The 17,196-nt window shown below is 48.3% G+C and overlaps 1 protein-coding gene across 1 annotated transcript in view; it reads left to right on the top strand.

Annotated features, from left to right (window-relative positions):
• The first annotated feature begins 380 nt into the window (after window positions 1–380).
• The window catches only part of LOC142576039 (beta-1,4-glucuronyltransferase 1-like), a 102,189-nt gene continuing 85,373 nt past the window's right edge, over window positions 381–17,196 (top strand). Inside the window, exon 1 of the mRNA XM_075685942.1 lies at window positions 381–831. The gene's annotated coding sequence lies outside the window, so the exon portion shown is untranslated. The remainder of the gene's footprint in view (window positions 832–17,196) is intronic.

Below are 17,196 nucleotides of genomic sequence, written 5' to 3' on the forward strand. Positions count from 1 at the left end.
CCACACAGCCACGTACGTAAACACACACACACACACACACACACACACACACACACACACACACACACACACACACACACACACACACACACCATGTTTACACACGCTCACCATGTTTACACACGCTCACCATGTTTACACACGCTCACCATGTTTACACACGCTCACGCTTTCACGATGAATGCGCCTTTCTCCATTCATTCGCAACAAGCCGGTTCTTCATCTTGTTCTTCCTGAACACACTACGCTACAGGGTTTGCGCGCAGACAGACCGCCGGCGGTATATCCCCCCGAGTCGCCATGGCGACCGCGTTGGCCGGCAGCGACATCCTTCGGCCGAGAAGGAGCTCCGCACCGTTGCACCCGCTTCGACGCCGGCGCCGGCAGCGTGCGTTGCGGAGTCGTCGTCGTCGGCGGCGGCGGCGGTGACCGAAGAGGCGCCGCTCGGCGGCGCTTTTCCCCTGTGCGCGTCGAGAGCGTTGAGCTCGGAACACGCCCCGCGAGAAAAGCCGCGACTCGCTCTCGTTATAGAAAGCGCGGTGGTCCGGCGAGAGGAACAACAAACGCCGCCGTCGAGCAACGAGGAGGTTAACCTCAGCAACCGACAAGCCGCAAACAAACCGTCGAAGAGTAGCCAGACGGCGACGTTTCTGCCTCCGATTCGGATCCCGTCTCGGCCCGCCGCAGTAGCAGCCTAGCAGAAGAAGCCGCGCCGACTAAGCTTCATCGATTCCCTGGTTGGCGCCAGCAGGCAGAGTACGGGAGGAGGAGGAGGAGGAGACGCGCCGCCTTGGCGCGCTCTCGGAGTTCTCGCTTCGGGACGAGAGCCAGGCAAGTGACCAGCGCTAACTATCTGCAGCTTCTGTGGTCTTCCTGTCTCTCTGTAAGTTTTCTTGTGGCTTCGAAGGCGGTGCGTCCATGTGAGCGATCGACTTATTACACCTGTAAAGACGCGGAGGAGAAAGAAAAAGAAGGAGGCGTTACGGTGAAGGATGCCACACGCGCTTCGATTTTTTGCGAGCTCTCAGGTGGTTCCGTTCCATTTCGTGGGTACCTTAAACTGATGCGTATTTGTTCAGAACGATCTCGTAGTGCAGCATAGTCTCAAAAGGCGAACGTCGTCGAGAGAGGGGCGTGTTTTTCTTCAGGAACACTTACAGTGGTGTGTGTGTGTGCGTGCGTGCGTGTGTGTGTGTGTGTGTGTGTGTGTGTGTGTGTGTGTGTGTGTGTGTGTGTGTGTGTGTGTGTGTGTGTGTGTGTGTGTGTGTGTGTGTGTGTGTGTGTGTGTGTGTGTGTGTGTTAGGTTAAAGCACACGAAAGTGGGTCGATGTCAATCGGCTCTTTTCTGTACTGGAAGGCTGCCCCGGGTACTTGCGATCCTCCTAGAACATACTGACATTGGAGCCTCCTTCATCAGTCTGCAGCCTCGCTTTCTTACGCGCGCGTCAGGAAAGCAGGGAAATAAGTCTAATTAAACGTAATGATTTACGCAGCACCGTTGCTGCGCGACCGTTCGTGTTTCAAGCACACGCGCGCGCGAGTTGGCACCTGTCAGCTGGGTTGTAACTGACGGGCAGCTTCCCAGCTGCGTTCGGGCGCCCCGCTGCCGACGAAGTCAAAGTGCGGGGGTGTTAACACTCGCGGAATTCTGAACCGAAGTTCGCGTTTCTTTTCTTCTTTCTTCGAAAAAATATTTTCCCTCTTTCTTCCTTGCTTCTGGTAATCCGTGCTTTGTCCGGCTTCTGCTTTTAGTAATAATAATAATAATAATAATAATAATAATAATAATAATAATAATAATAATAATAACAGCTTTAGTTTTCATCCATGCGTGGGCGGAGGTCGGGGAAGAAAGGCTGAGTTACCAGGTTGAATGGTTCCGTGTTCCCCTAAAAGAATATATCCTTTCTAGTGAGTTCAGATAATTATTTTTACCGGCTGTTCACTAACGGCGCCTCTACGGTCACCGAAAAACGTTATAACTATGTGGCTAACTGCTGTATATTTTTACCGCAGTGTGGAAAGCGCTGCTCTTTCGCAAGAATGTCACGTGGCCGTTGCCTCAATGTGTATACACGTTAACCCCAGGGCCCAGATCCAGAGCACCATTAAAAAAAAAAGAAAGAGGAGGAGGGGGAGGGCGGGACTTTTGTCAAAGATCAGGGAACCGAGTGGAGTCTGCAGCCAGGATCTCCTGGCGGCTAAGAAAAACGCCAACTATGTGAGAAACGTATTCTTGCGGGACGACCGGCAGGCAACAGCCGGGTGTCCCGCGACACGGCATTCACTGCCGTCTCGTATTACCCGCAACATGTGACGCCGCGGCAGAATCCACGCACGAGAGCCAACGGCAATCTCACGTCATTACGACGGTTGCGTTTCGTTGGACTTGCACGCCTTGACGCCATTGCGGCACACGACGAATGAAACGCGAAAATTGCTGCGCGCCTCCTTCGGCAGATATTTCGCCGCGCGTTTGCCTGCACCGCAACACCTATCAAGCTCACGACTATATATAGTCCAAGGTGAGAGATGCGAGGATGCGTGCTTGCGGGTGAGGGAGGGGGGAGGATCCGCGTACGTTTGAGTGCTCCTCACTCAGAAGCACGTGGGCAACACGGCGTCACAATACGCAAATGAGGTGAGTCACTCCGGACAATTGCGTTTCGTTCGTTGACAAAGCGTGTCATGTTCGAGGACTAGAGAAATAAATGTGAGTGAGAAGGACAATAGAAAGGAGAAAGGCAGGAAGCTTAAGCAGGACGAAAAAAAAAAATGTCAGTTTGCTTACCTGCATTGGGAGACAGGAGAAAGAGGTGGGTAAGAAGGATGAAAAAAGACAGAAAGAGAGCACAGACACACGATCACAGACTGTCACCGATAGCTGCACGCTCTCACAGCACAGGTTCACGTACAGAACGGCAAGTGAACACCAATTTAGGCCGCAGAAGTTCGTGGAGGTCTGTTTTAATAGAAAAAAAAAGATACTCTAGCTGTGTCTTCGTGGCCATATGCTGCGATGGATTACGAGGTTGGCGTTGAAGTATGACTTGCTTTTTTAATGACCTGAGATAAAAGCGCATCCGCTGCAGTTGCGAGCGATCATCTCTACATACTGGCGAGGAGAGTCGCGCAGAGCATGTTGAAGGGTCTGCTCGCGACCACCGTGATCACACGTAGCGTTTCTGACGCGTTCCTCAAGGTATAGAGATATGCAATACCAATGGACTTAGTACTACGCCTCGTCTTATTCGACGTCACAACTCACTGGCCCCTTTGAACAACGCTAAGATGAAGAAACTGTCATATAGATCCACGCACAGAAAGTTTCTGGACGCCATGATGTTGTCACGTTATGACGATTCGCAGATAAATTGAACGTGCAAATGTCAGTCACTGAAATTCACCCTAGTTTGATTGGCTACGCTGCACTGTATACGTAGTTCAAGAGAAAGAAAAAAAATATCTTGTGAGTGTGTTTTATGCGACCTTTCATTCCTGTCTTCACCTCAGCCGTTCACGTACTCCCAACAGTAGACATGATGTGTCTAACATCTCAATTTCTATACGTAATATCTGCTTGCCATCCACGTCGCAGTAGAATACACGCCTACGCAATAAGCACGACAGTGCACTTTGCCCCCTTTTCTAACGGAATCTGCGCTGATGCTGGTTCTCACAGCGGTAAGATGACTCGACATCAGCCAGTTCTTGTTTTACTGCGAGAGCAATTAAGTGCTAGGAATCGGGTTTACCTTTTCCGCCCGTCCGTCCATTCCGTTACGCTGACGACGACCTATGTCGTCATCGGTGGCACAAAATGATGAATTGCATCGTCGTCAAGCTACCTCGTCATCCCCACCATCGCCATCGCCACAGCCTAATGAATCAGGAAAGTTCTTCACAACCGCCTGCACTGGGATTTGAGTTCACACCAGTGAAGCCACGTGCATTCGGGTTGTCGAGCGCGCTAACCACGGCGCTACCGCGCTACAACAGTGCCCAGCAATTAGTGCTACACATTGCGCTACAGAGAGGCTCTGAGAACAGTGGCTGCTGTGCGCGGATTTCAGAGGCCAGAACGAGCATTGCTGTAGCGAATAAGGATGGGAATATGTGGCTTCGCATAGGAATTGTTCTGGACAACGATGGCGGTGTGTCGGCGTGCAAGTCTTCGTTGGCATTCTCGAGAAAACGGCGTCGGCAGCGCAAAGGAGGCGTACATGACTGTGATGATGGTAACCGTCAAACGTTGCAGATGCGGACAATAGATGGTGCGCCGAGAATAAGGTAGTTGACGAAAATCGACGTAAAAGCGTCGACAACGTCAATGTCAACAGCGTCGACGCAGCAATGACGCAGTGGCAATGCCGCATTATTTACACAGTAACTCACAGGATTCGCAGCCGCCAAGTGCCGTATATATAGTATAGCAACACTGCAAATGTACAAACAGAATGAAACCGCTCAAATCTCTCAGGTGGTGCTGGGTTATTTCGCCCGTGACATCGGTTGCAGTAGAAATTTAAGCCTCAGAGTCCATTAATCCCCAGACTGGAGCATTAAAGCGAGTCATCGAGTCTCAAAAGTGTGCAGCCTTTAACACAGCAACTGCCTCTTCACCTGCGGCCTAAATATTGATTTGCAAAAAGAAAAGTGCATCTAAAATTTGCATAAGAAGTTCAAGTTTGAAGTTCATCTGTAATGACATGACGCAATCACGTTGGGCATGTAAGTCCTTGGCCGTTGCCCTATAAGCAATGAAAACCGGGAAGTGTGAGTATCTTGCACAAAACAAACAAAAATAAACCTGATTAACCAAGGTTATATGAATCAAATATATATTAAGTATTTAAATGTAGAAACACCTAAAGAAATAGCTCAATTTCTTTTGCTATACAGCTGCGAACAAGATGTTTAATAAAACAATGCACTTTAACTGAATAAATAAGGCTCCCTTATACAGAGAAAATCCGAGAGTGGGACAAATATATGTCCGTGTGTTTAATTCGAATTACACAACAGAGATTACTATGTCTTATCAAAAAGGAAGCTGCTTACATCACAAACAAGAGGCCAGTTCTTCTTTATCTAATCAAAAATATCATTTCTTCACTACCACATACATATATTACTGTTTGAAATATTTTAGTACATATTACTTTTTTTTCAAATGATGGCTCTAAATTATTAAGCCTTTATACGACTGACCACCCCCCACCCCTTATAAATCGCGTTATAACCGCTCTGTTCTTGTTCAGTTCCCAGCAGTGTTGAAAGCAATTAATTAATAAAGGTGGAGGCAACGGAAAATAAGATGGTGGTCTTCATTGCGGGAGAATGTTGCGGTCGCAGTAAATAATTTCAAATCTGAAGGAATCGCTGAAGGCTGCTGTTTTCTTCTTTATCTTTCTTTCCCTTTCTCACCGATACAACAAATTGGTAAGTCTCACCTCTTGGGTCTCTGGTAACTGTAATGAACACATGCCGAAGATTGAGGACATGTAGTGTAAACCTGCAGTTCAGACAAATTCCCATAACGGGAAACAAATAACTACTGTGCTGTAAATAAAGCTATAAAAACCATCTCCTCTAACCTTTACTTCTTAGCTGGTGTTTAAAATGTGAAAAAAAAAATGTAAAGAAACGAACAAAAGTGCTACTGTTACTGCGCTACCCTATACGATCGCTCATGAGGGTAGCATTCCAGAATGGTTTATCGCGATTTTATGCAAAGCTTCATATATATATATATATATATCAACAGACACAGACTTTGTTCTAGTTTGGTGGTTAACGCGCATTAACGAAGCGCGTTTCGGTAATTATAGTATGAGAGTGCACAGCAAACGTCGCTGGGCGTGATCTAGGACAGCGGCACCAGGACACACCCATGGTCAGCATCTACGGAACAGTGTCATCTCTGACTTTGCAGTGGATTGCTTTCTGGGACATTTCTGCTACGAACGCTGCCTATGCGCCGCTGTAGCTTTCCCGTTAGGCTTTCCAATGAACTATCTTGCGCACGCAGGGCAGTCATTAGTAGTGCTTGCAGTAAAACAATTCACATGCATTCGTGAACTGTTTATGTGTTCGTTCGCTCGTACGTTCGTTCGTGTTCATTCGTTCTCCGATGACGCTGGAACAAAGGGCTCACCGGCAACCATCTTTCCCAGGCTTTCGTCGCTCAGCAAACAGCAGCAGCGTTTCTTCGTGCGAGTCATTCGCCGCCTATATATACTCGGCAAAAGATACTGGCGGTGTAAAGACATGTACCTCAAAGGTGTACAGGCACGCCAGCGTTGAAGATTATGCTGCGCCCATACTGTGTCGCGACACATCGTTACGCAAGGCCGTGCAAGGTCTTATTCTACATGCATTGCGCGGGCCTGAAATGTCCGGAGCACGCGGTCCATCAGAAGTATAGTCTGCACAGGCACTCGTCTGCGGCGCAACCCAAACAGCAGCACGAAAAATGCGCCACTACGCTCAACAGCGCGTGTCTCTTATACGCTCGTACTCTTTAGTACTCTCTCGCGCGGCTTCGCTTGACAGAACAAAGAAGACCGCAGTCGCCCAACGGCTCCCCATAGCGCACTCACCTCACGCAAGGGCTGAATGGCGTCCCAAATAAGCAGCTGCAACAACCGCGCGCAGCGCCGTGAGTCGTGATTGCGGCCGATTAGTGCAGGAACAAAACATGGTTTCTTTGTCCGTTCTTTTCATTTTTTTTCCTTCTTTTTCCCCGGAAGGAACGAGCATGGTAACGCAGCAACTGTGTAACGAATTCCGCGGGAATTCTCGTTTTTTTTTTTTTCCTACGCAGCCAATGGTGGACGCAGAAGCGCGCTGTGATGGCTCAAACGGATTCCATTACGCGTATACGACACACGCCCTTTCGAGGACCGCCACTTTACCGGCGTATCGTGCGCAGCCGGCGCAATTAGTTTGCGTGACGTGTTACGTTCGTTTCGTATTGCGACTGTTATGGCGACGTGGTTGCGTGGCAATGATGAGTGAATCGGGGGCAGGGGACGATCGTAATTAGTCTTGCGACGGGACGAACGATCGAGGCGCCACGTGATGGGAAATGTTAGACGAGGCCGCGTTTTCGCTGGCTGGCTCGTTTCGCAGTGATGAAACTGCGAGGCGCACGCGCCTTGCAGATGCTTCAATATGTGTTAATGTTGTGTTACATCGTACCGTATCTACTCGTTTGTGTTCTGTTATGGCGTGCGATCCATATTGCAGTGTTGTGCTAAATGTTGTGTTCACGAAATGGGTGTGTTCTAAGTTGAATCCTTTCTATATGGAAAGCTGTTTGCGTTGCGGAATAAATATGCTGGAGAAAGCGAAGCATGGATGGTCTTATGTGATAGCCAAGGGTAGTCTTAATGGTTAATGTAGTACTTCTCAGCGAGTCTGCTGTTCTGCAACATAGATTTCCACATGTGCGAAAGCAAGATACCGTCATTAGAATCTGTGACTCGACTTTATTGATTAGGAGAGCTCCCTGGTGAAGCTAGAATCTCTCTTGACCTCTCCCACGCCATCTTCAGGAACCTCTATAGGATTACCTACAGAATGAACAGATGGTGTGAAGAAAGCAGAATATTTGCGCGCATGAGATGGGCGCAAGGTAGTACTAATTGGAGATCAATAGGAGAGGCTTCGACCTTTCGTAGACACATATAGGATTATGATACGATAACTTCACTTCCGCGATAATTTATTATCCGAGAATCATGGTCATGTACGTGTAATGTCTGCGTCGAGGCACTGCGACAGTCGCCGTCGGAGCTTTCAGCATAGCACCACGTGAAGTGCTTATGCCAGGCCAAGATGCCCAGCAATAAAAGCAGTTCGTAAGAATCACGTGTTCAGCAATTGCGGGGAGAGTTCGTGTACAATGTACAATGCCTTGCAATATTCTTGTACACATATATCTAAAGGGACACAGAGAAGTGACACGCATACTTCTCTATCTTGCTCCGGTGACCGCTTTTCACGGGCTAACAAATGTTAAACGCTATCGCTCGGCGCAGGACGCGTCTGCATGTATCAGAAGTTTCTCGAATGTGATCGATAGTTCTATGATGTCTTTCTCGATGGTTCGATCCGTTGTCTCTTGTCACCGAACCTTCCGTAATCTTATTTTGTGCGCGACGCGAATTGTTTACTGCTTTCTGGAAGGCACGCGGGCACCAGAAATTACGCTTGAACATTCGACGAGTCGTGTATAAAAGATGATGGGCTTGACCCGCTGATAAGATTTCGACGATCGTCGACGGTGCTCGCCGCTATCGCAGCGCTTTGAGCGTCACTTGCTTTTGTGGGCACAGGTTCGCCCAATAAGGAGTTAGTTTTGTGATTCACAGCTTTTGCTATACTCTGCTCTTCTCCGTCACTGCAACGTGATAATAGAAGGAAGAAATTTCGTTTAGACTAATAAAGTATTCTTTCGAAACTATATTCTCGCTAATTTTATGAAATTAGGTTGATTAGCAGGAGAGAAAATGAAGGCTTGAATTTCATTTTTGAATTTTGCGCCGGAACAACAGCTCTAACACGTCAGTCTGAGATCCCAGACTTCGAAATATTTTTTTTTTGCGTATCTGAATCATTTTGGCTCCGTAAATGTTACTGCAACTTGCTCAGTCAGTATTTGCTCTATGACACCATTCGGTCCATCATTACTGATAAAAAAAATAACTAGGCCCGAACAGACGCCGTCAGAATTCATCACCTCAGGGCGAGCTGGTGCAGAAACTTCAAAGTGGCGTCGCCGCCCGTTTTTCATCCTGGCATCCCCCCCCCCCCATTTCTGGCTTAACATAACTCTTCACACGTTAGGAGCAGCCTTTTCAGTATTGTACGAGGGTAATTTACTAATAAAACCTCTTGTCTGAAGCCTTGTATGCGTCATATGTGCCTCCGAAATTCGTGATCAGGCAAAATTTTAGTAGCGATATGGTATAATTAGTGTTTACGCTGCTTCTTATCATTTTGTATGACGCTTCTTTTCTGCCCTACAGCCCTAATCACCCAAAACGAAGTAAAAACAAAACAAAAAAAGGAAACAAAAAGAAAAGCTTGCGTCGAAATCTCGGAGGCAAGAGTCTTGATATCGCCGATTACATGCTAGATGGCGCTACAATACCACGCCTCAGCAAACACAGAGTCATAGCAAGTTCTTCAACGTGCAGCTGAAGAGGCGGTTGTTTGAACGAGAGAACGTGCATCAGCGGCTCCGTGTACTCGACACTCTTTTCGCAAGGCATAAAGTGCCTAAAGCGTATGAAATGCAGCTAAGTGTACTCGAGATACCTGTACTTGGTATCGCAAGTCCTTTCAGGTGGTGTAGATTTAGGCGAAAAAACATGCAGTTCTATTGCCTGCTTTCCGAGAACGCATATGTAGCATTATATAGCCAGCGTCTCCCCTACATCTCTTAAATTAAACCTGCTATGCTCCGTTCCATAATTAGCTGGCAATGCTGTGGTGGAAGCCACGCAAGTAGTTCGGTCATAACAGTCTCACTCCGAGGCTTTCGCAGCGCAGTCGTTTTTGATCGACGGCGCTCCCTGCGGAATGGCTACTTCGTGTGGTACAAATAGCTAGAACTTGTAGATGTAATGTTGCGTCAAATCATGCAATTATTTGTGCGCCCTTGTGCTACTACGCTTTGGTCGCGAGCGCAACCTCTGCGGTGTGGCCACTGGTCTCAGAAACGTTCGTTCGGGAGCGAACAGGTTCATACCAGCGATGCCTTCCATTGACTAATTACGTCACATTTTAGACCATAGCATTATGAAACTTAATGTTACATCGAATTACATATGATGCATACCGATGTGACGCATCATTTTGGTAGCGAATGACAGCAGTGAGAGAAGTCTCTCTAGCCTCCTTAGCGATTTCCCAATGTAGGGTAATGTTCCAATACTCTATATAGGTGGCCTAATCGACAGCTAAGCGGACAGCAATCATCTTAAACCTCGTCCTAATTCTGGCGAAGCCAGCAAAAGAGAGAGCTTCGCGAAGACAACATCGAAGTCAGGAATGCTGCAAGCTTCTTTGTTGTTGAAGCAAGAGCAGAATAGCTGAGCAGAATGCTTGGGAGCTAAACGGGAAAGTCGCCTGCAAACAAAAAAGAGGAAAGAAAACGTAGTCATATTTTCTTTGCGCTTAATGTAAGCTACGCAGTGTTTTTCATACAGTCTTCGCACGCGAAAAGCGTTAAAGGGCAGCAACAACGTGTGCTTTTTTTAAGGTTCATTTTTGTTCCTTTCTTTATTTTTCTTGTCGCCGCAATGTGGCGTGAAGTCGCAGAGACGTTTTTCAAACGCCTTCCATTAGTGGGGTTGGAAGCTGTCTTCTTAGCAGTCAAAGTAGATTTGCCTTCAAGGCTGGCCAACACTGGAACAGCACACCCCACATATGAAGCGGAGTATAGTTTGAATGCAGGCCGTCTGAACTTGGGAAACGGCAAAGCGTCTCCGTCGGCAACCAGTCGCCAGCTCTGCGAAGCGGCCTGCCCCCGCGACTGTATGTCTGAGAAGCCTTTCTTTTACGCAAGACCGTGCATCAATGCGCCGGATGCAGTGATTGCCCAAGAAGCGAAGAATCCGCGCGTACACGTTACATTCGCGTGTCGACGTCCTCTCCCTGCCGGAGTGAGGCAAGCGTCGGGGAACTTCGCGTGGCGACGGAAATATTCGTTTCCCCGCCGGCCCCGAATGCCGCGGCCTGTCGTATATAAGTAGGAGCGCTGTATGTGCCTTGTCGGCGTACACAGGGGCAAGTCTCGTCATACCACGAGGACGCAGCCAAGTCATTGAGTGGAGGGATTGCGTGACTTTATGCAGCAGTAGCTATATATGCCACGGTATGGCGTATACTTGCAGAAAGTTTGTGCAAGTTATGGTATCGTCTGTATACCGCGCGAAATGCAGAAGGCTGTCTCGCACACGTGCACTCTTTCCATTACATCACACTCACTCACCGTACAGATGCACACGCAATCATTTCATTTATTACTCTTTGCCTTCTGCAGGGGTATGTTAGGCGTACCGCTACGCATACGTCTCCGACGTCCATTAAAGGACGTCTCTCTGTCTCACCCGCTATCTTCCTCTCTGTCTCCATTTATTAATATTTTAGTGAAAAGCGTTTCGCTATTTCCAGTCACGATGACAAGCCCGTGAAATAGAACTTTTTATTCTTTATGCAGTCCTGGCTCCAAACACTCATGGAACTTTTTTTTTTTCTTTTTCTTAGCGGAGGCACTGTAGCTCCTCTGTCTATAAACATTTCCCACGCCACTTGCCTAGAAGTCGTCAAACTGTTTATTTCACGTAACCGTCATCGAGTAATCGATGCGTCATGGCAGGTGCTTTTCGAAACGTCGAATCTCACACAAGTAGAGAGAGAGAGAGAGAGAGAGAGAGAGAGAGAGAGACGGGGTGAGAAAGTCAGGGAGGCTAACTGGAGAAGATTCTGGTTTGTCACCCTGCACTGGGGGAAAGGTAAGGGGGAATGAAAAACGAAAAGAGCGGAGAAAAAGTAAACACAAAAACAGTGAATAGAGAAGGCTGGGAACGTCCGCGAGGGCTAGAGTATATCTAATAGGCCACTCGAACGCGAAAATTTCAAGAGTGTCTTGACTGTCTTGAGGTGTGACGACTGTATAGCTCAGCGTTCAAGGACTGTCCGCCCCGAAAGCGGCCGGTCGTCAAGACGTGTCAGCGTGGTCGCGAGTGACTGCCTGTTTGCGCTGTATCAGGGAAAACGGCAAAGACCGTGTTGGATAGTTTCCTCGTTTCCGCAGTGGACATATGCAGCACTATCTTCCCCTTTGATGCGGAAAGCAAATTATTTTGTAAAAGCGACACCAAGCCACCGTCGGTAAGGAACCGTTGTCTCGGGTAGGGATAGTCCAGATGGAAGACGAACTTGTAGACAGGGGACCAGTCGATGAATATGTGTGCTGGAAACCAGGTGCGCTCCGCAACGATTGTATGACGTCGTTGGCAAGTAGACGAATGTTCGCTGCTGCGTGTGTTCTTGACAGCGGGACTGGTTACTGCACGCCCTCTTCATGAGTAGGCCGAGCAGCCTCATCGGCATGTTCGTTGCCTATTACGCCACAGTAGCTAGGGAGCCACTGAAATATGACGTCGTGTCCTTCCTCGACGAGGCGATGACGGAGCTGTCGCATTTCTAGCACTGATTGTACGTAGGGTTCACGGCATAAGGCAGAAACCAAGTGATGTAGAGCTGCCTTGGAGTCACTGAAGACACTCCATTTTTTAGGTGGTTGCTCTCGAATTATGCGAAGCGCAGTGCGAATAGCAGCAAGCTCCGCGACTGTCGATGTCGTCTGGTGCGATGTCTTGAACTTCAAGGTGGTGGCTTTCGCAGAGAAACTCTCTGATCCTGCAGAATCGCCCACGGTGGTTGAACCATCAATGTATAGATGGGTATGATTGTTGCATTTTTCTTACAGCAAGAGCAGCAAAAGTTGCTTGAGAGCTGGTGATAAAAGTGGCGCCGTATTCGTTCGAATTCCTCGTACTGTCAGCCGAACTTGTGGCTTGGCCAAGCACCAAGGGGGAAACAAAACTCGCTGCAGCTGCGTAATCTGATGGAACGTGTAGAAGATAAGGCAGTATCGTCTGCCAAGAGGAGCAGCATGTTCGGTCTTCTGGCAGTGACATGAGAAAGTAGAGAGAGGCGCGGAGCAAGGTGCTTGACATGTGTCTGAGCGCTTCCAAAACAATGTGAATCTTGGCGCACGACCACAAGTAAGTGAGTGGGCTATAATTTATATGTCCGGGATAAGAAGGAAGCCCTTTTGCTTGGCTTTACAGAGTGCGAAATGGGCTGTCACCACAATCTGTATAAGCCGTTGCATGAATAAATCACATCCCATTTTCTACCGCCTGCCGCCCGATGGATTTCGAAAGAAACGAAACGCAACCTTGTCGTATTTGCCTTAAGTGCACACCCCGCTATTTGACACCATATAGAAGTTTTGCTAACAGCTCCTGAGCATTGAGGGTGAAATTGCCGTGGCGTATATTAACTATGCTTTCTCTCGCCTTTCCGATCTCACCTCTCGAAAACAAGACATTTAAGCCGCTGCATAAATTCGGCTCGACGATGTTCTCCTGTTAACCTTCGCGGGTATCAGGTGAAACATCAGTGACCACATATATCTCGGATGGCGCAAAATACGCTTACGTACAGTCGGCGTCCAAAGTTTACGGACCAGGGGATATGGGGGGGAAAAAAAAAAGCCGAATTTATCTTCTGCACCTTGGCACGCATTTATAGGACAACTTTGCCGGCTCTATTTGTCTCGCAACTTCATCACCGTCAGTAGCAGAACTTTCTGCACAGGTTAGTCCCAGACGCGACGCTTTTCATCGCGATCTTTGCCACTGGTTAACAGAAGCGGACAATGGCGTGGACAGCCTCCTTTCTCCACGCAACCGCCTGCGCCATTTCGTGCTCCCCAACGCTGCAGCACCTGCACGTTCACGGTTCCTAAATAGAAGTGTAGCACTGGGGAATTGAAAACTGGCCACGTTGGTACGAATGCAAGACGAATGCACAGACAAACAACTCAAAGCAAACGCGACAGTGAACGACAGTAGCGTTACACACACTTCAGCTACAGAATCGTCTTGCACAACGCATCAAGTGAGCGCCATATTTGCGCGTCATCGGTATATCCAAGATGTTCGCACGAAAATTGAAAAACCTATGTATAATCACGTATACGTATCTGGCCTTATCATTAAAAGGTTTCCCGCGGTAGTTCGTAAATATCATTTGGATAACGGTACGATGCCAGTAATTTTGTTACTCAGCATGTATTCGCGTTCTTCGTTAAGCAAAGTGGTGTTTCCGTATACATAGTATACAGAAACACACATATATATAAACACAGTATACATATACTCAAATGACCACGCGCGAAAACGCAGGCATTCTCCTTTAAATTCCTGACCTCCCTGCCCCACGCAAAACCTGAACTATACGCTCTCTCTTGTCATTCGTGACGTTCGTCTCCGTCCAATGTATAGCGACATCCAAGGACAAGCAACGCGGGGAACGACTGCGCAAGTTACGAACTTGCATTGCGTGCGCGACTCTGAACGTCCATCCTGCGTGGCTCGATAGACAGAGCAAGTATAGCGCTGACGCGATCGTGTGAGCAACGGGCTGCTGCACCGTACACGGTTGTTTGGGTCCGCGGGGCCGTTCTTTGCTTCCGAGCGCCACGCCCAAGCGCCACGGAAGGTTGCGGATCGCGTGTCCGCGCACCCCCCCCCCCCCCCCCCGATCGTCCCGGAACAACGAAGGTGGGGGAAGGTTGGTACTGGAAGGGGGGCGCGCGGTGAGCGCGGGCTTGATCAGCAAATGATCCGCGGGCCACGGGCGGGTTGCGGCGAAAACGCCCTTCTTTCCTTCTCTCTCTCTCTCTTCTCTCCAGTGCACTGTGGTGTGCGGTGCATACAGACTGCATGGCATCTCCTTAAATGAGAAACGTGCAGCGCGTAGACACCAAAGAGCTTATGGCAAGTCCGGAACGAATATCTCACAGCTTTATGCACAAGCAACACATGAGGTTCAGCGAGGTAGATGGAGGCTTGATGCGAGTCGCAGCTAGATACAGTCGAACAAGGAATGTCGCTGGTGCCCTGTCGAAGACGAGTCCCTTTGTCTAAACGATGGCTTCAGCGAAGTTCCTTGTTCGACCACTGTATAATTCACCTCACAGCTAATATAGCCACACGTGCACGTAAGGCAGTGCAGGGCATCGGGACTACTTGGTGAATGTGGGTTAGGTGTACAAGACAAGCCTGACTTACCCGTTACTGCAATGTGTATTCAGAGCGTCGATCTGCAGTGGCAGCGATAACTACCATTACGGTGTATTGCGTCTCGTAGTGCCAGTGCTAAGAAAATGCGACTAGCACTACAGTGATGAAGCCTGGGCGAAAAAAGCGAATCCTTGGTCGAGGCAACGTTTTGACAAGGGGACTTTTTCTTTTCTGACAGCGACGTCACAACGTCACTAACGACGATTGCCATTAGTGCCGCTGTAAGCTTTTTTGTAGTGGCGGTCATATATTGTTATTGAAATGTATTTAAAATGGCGATATATACCGTCGTCGCAAATGCTTACTGCCGCGACAGGAGCGGTATGATTGCCAACGGTATACTACTCTGCTTCCGATGCCACTAGCAAGCTCAAGGCCTTCCCCTCCCCCCCCCCCCTTCTATATACCTGGGGGAGGAGGCGCCTTCGCGCCGTTCAATTACGAAATTACGACTGACGATGTGAAGGCGCACGTGCAATGGAGAGCAATGCCAAATTTTCTGCTCTCGATTATAGGTAGTGTTGCCTTTATAGCTTTCGCAGTGCTGAACGAATTTAGCGAGTTTAATGAGGTAGACAGTGTAACAAGAACGTCACGGATCGGTCGGCAAAGAAAGGGATACGTACACACATACAAGCAGAAAATAAAAAAAAAAAGGCGCTGGCCCGTTGCCGCGCACAATCTCGCTATGGTTAGCGCGCGCGTGCGTTGAGGGGTCTGGCGGCACGCCGTCGCTGACTTTCCGCGGTCGTTTTCCGAGGCGGTCGATAGATCGACGCGATCGATGTGATTCGGCGGAGTTCCGCTCTCACATATAAGCCGGGCGCGCCCCTGGCCCTAAATGAATGTACCCGCGCACAAGTGCCGTAGCAGCATGGTCGCTGTGGGCCCCGAGCTTTCCCGCTATCAAATCAGGGCTCAGTGAACGGATTGTAAATTCGGCTGAAATGGCGGCTTGGACGCTGTGCGTTATTGCCCATATACTAAACGCGTTGTACAGCAGCGCGCCCCCGCCTCCATAATCGTTACCGTTAATTTTAACGTTTCGAATGCCGCTTCCAAGCACGTATAGGGAATAGCTTTCGAGAGAATGCGTCCCCTTGCCTGGCATTCTTGTTGATTGGCATTTCTCCGTTTTCTTCGCGAAAAATTGCGTTAGCTTTGAAATCTTTTCAGATATATCTCACTTACACTAGACTATGTTGTTTGCGTTATCAATCCGCAATCTTTAAAAGAAAGCTCAGACTCGCAGGACTATGGACACTTCAAATTAACAACAGATGTCTTGCAAGGGACGTCACAGGCCAGAGGCAACGTATTGAGAAGGGGACTTGACTTGTCTTGGTCAGGGCCCTGACTAAAACAAGTCCTCTTCACGAAACGTTGGCTCTGACCTTTGACGTCCCTTGTTTGACCAATTTTGATCAATATATGCGAAGTTTGAAAGCACGGACAGTATTCGCGCGTTCGTGCATATTCTTTGAAAATGGTCCTTGTACGGATAACGGGCTCGAGAAAGTTGACGTTGCGAAAGACGACGTTCACTTCACACACCAGAGCAAAAAAGAAAAAAAAAGGAAAAGAAAAAGGAAAGGATGTGGCGAAGATAAAAGGGTGCCCAGCGTTTTTGCAAAGGGGTTGTCTACATTGTGTATTTTGCTGAGTCAAGATGAGCACTGCCCATCGACGGAACAATCGATAAGCCCCTTAATACGAAAAGGAATAAGTGCATGGCGCCTTTCGGATATCTAAAATAGAAAGCTCAGGAGAAGGAAAGCGAGAGGAGCTATTTTCCGATACGATCAAAGAATGACTGTCGTGTGCGGTTGGAGGTTTCCCTGACGGCACTCGGCGGGTGCTTCACCAGCGAGAGCCCAGTACGTGGCGACATACTGACAATGAGAGCAAACACCTAGACTCTAATTCGTTTTGCAAGTACACCTTACACAGTCGACAGCTAACTCGCGTTACAGGCTGGAGTAAGCCGCGAACGTTCGAACGTTCGCTTTCAAAGAAGTAAGAGGACGGTAGGAATAAAGAACCTGTTTCTGGGCTATAGTTCTCTCCTTCTTGAAGGTTTAACACGCGCAATGCCGAAGACGGTGTCTGGACCATTATAGGTTACAGAAACAACGTAATCAAATACACAAGTTACACTTATTCACGCATTAGAAATGTTACGTGCCTAACTTATGTAACAGCTAGTAGGAGTCTTACGGTCTATAATTTTGCAATGGGGCTCGCTCCTTATTCGTATAGTGGGCCTGCATTGTTTTTTTTTTTTTTTTTTGAAGACGGTGTT

Source organism: Dermacentor variabilis, chromosome 3 (assembly GCF_050947875.1).
Source record: "Dermacentor variabilis isolate Ectoservices chromosome 3, ASM5094787v1, whole genome shotgun sequence".
In the NCBI taxonomy this organism is placed as follows: domain Eukaryota; kingdom Metazoa; phylum Arthropoda; class Arachnida; order Ixodida; family Ixodidae; genus Dermacentor; species Dermacentor variabilis.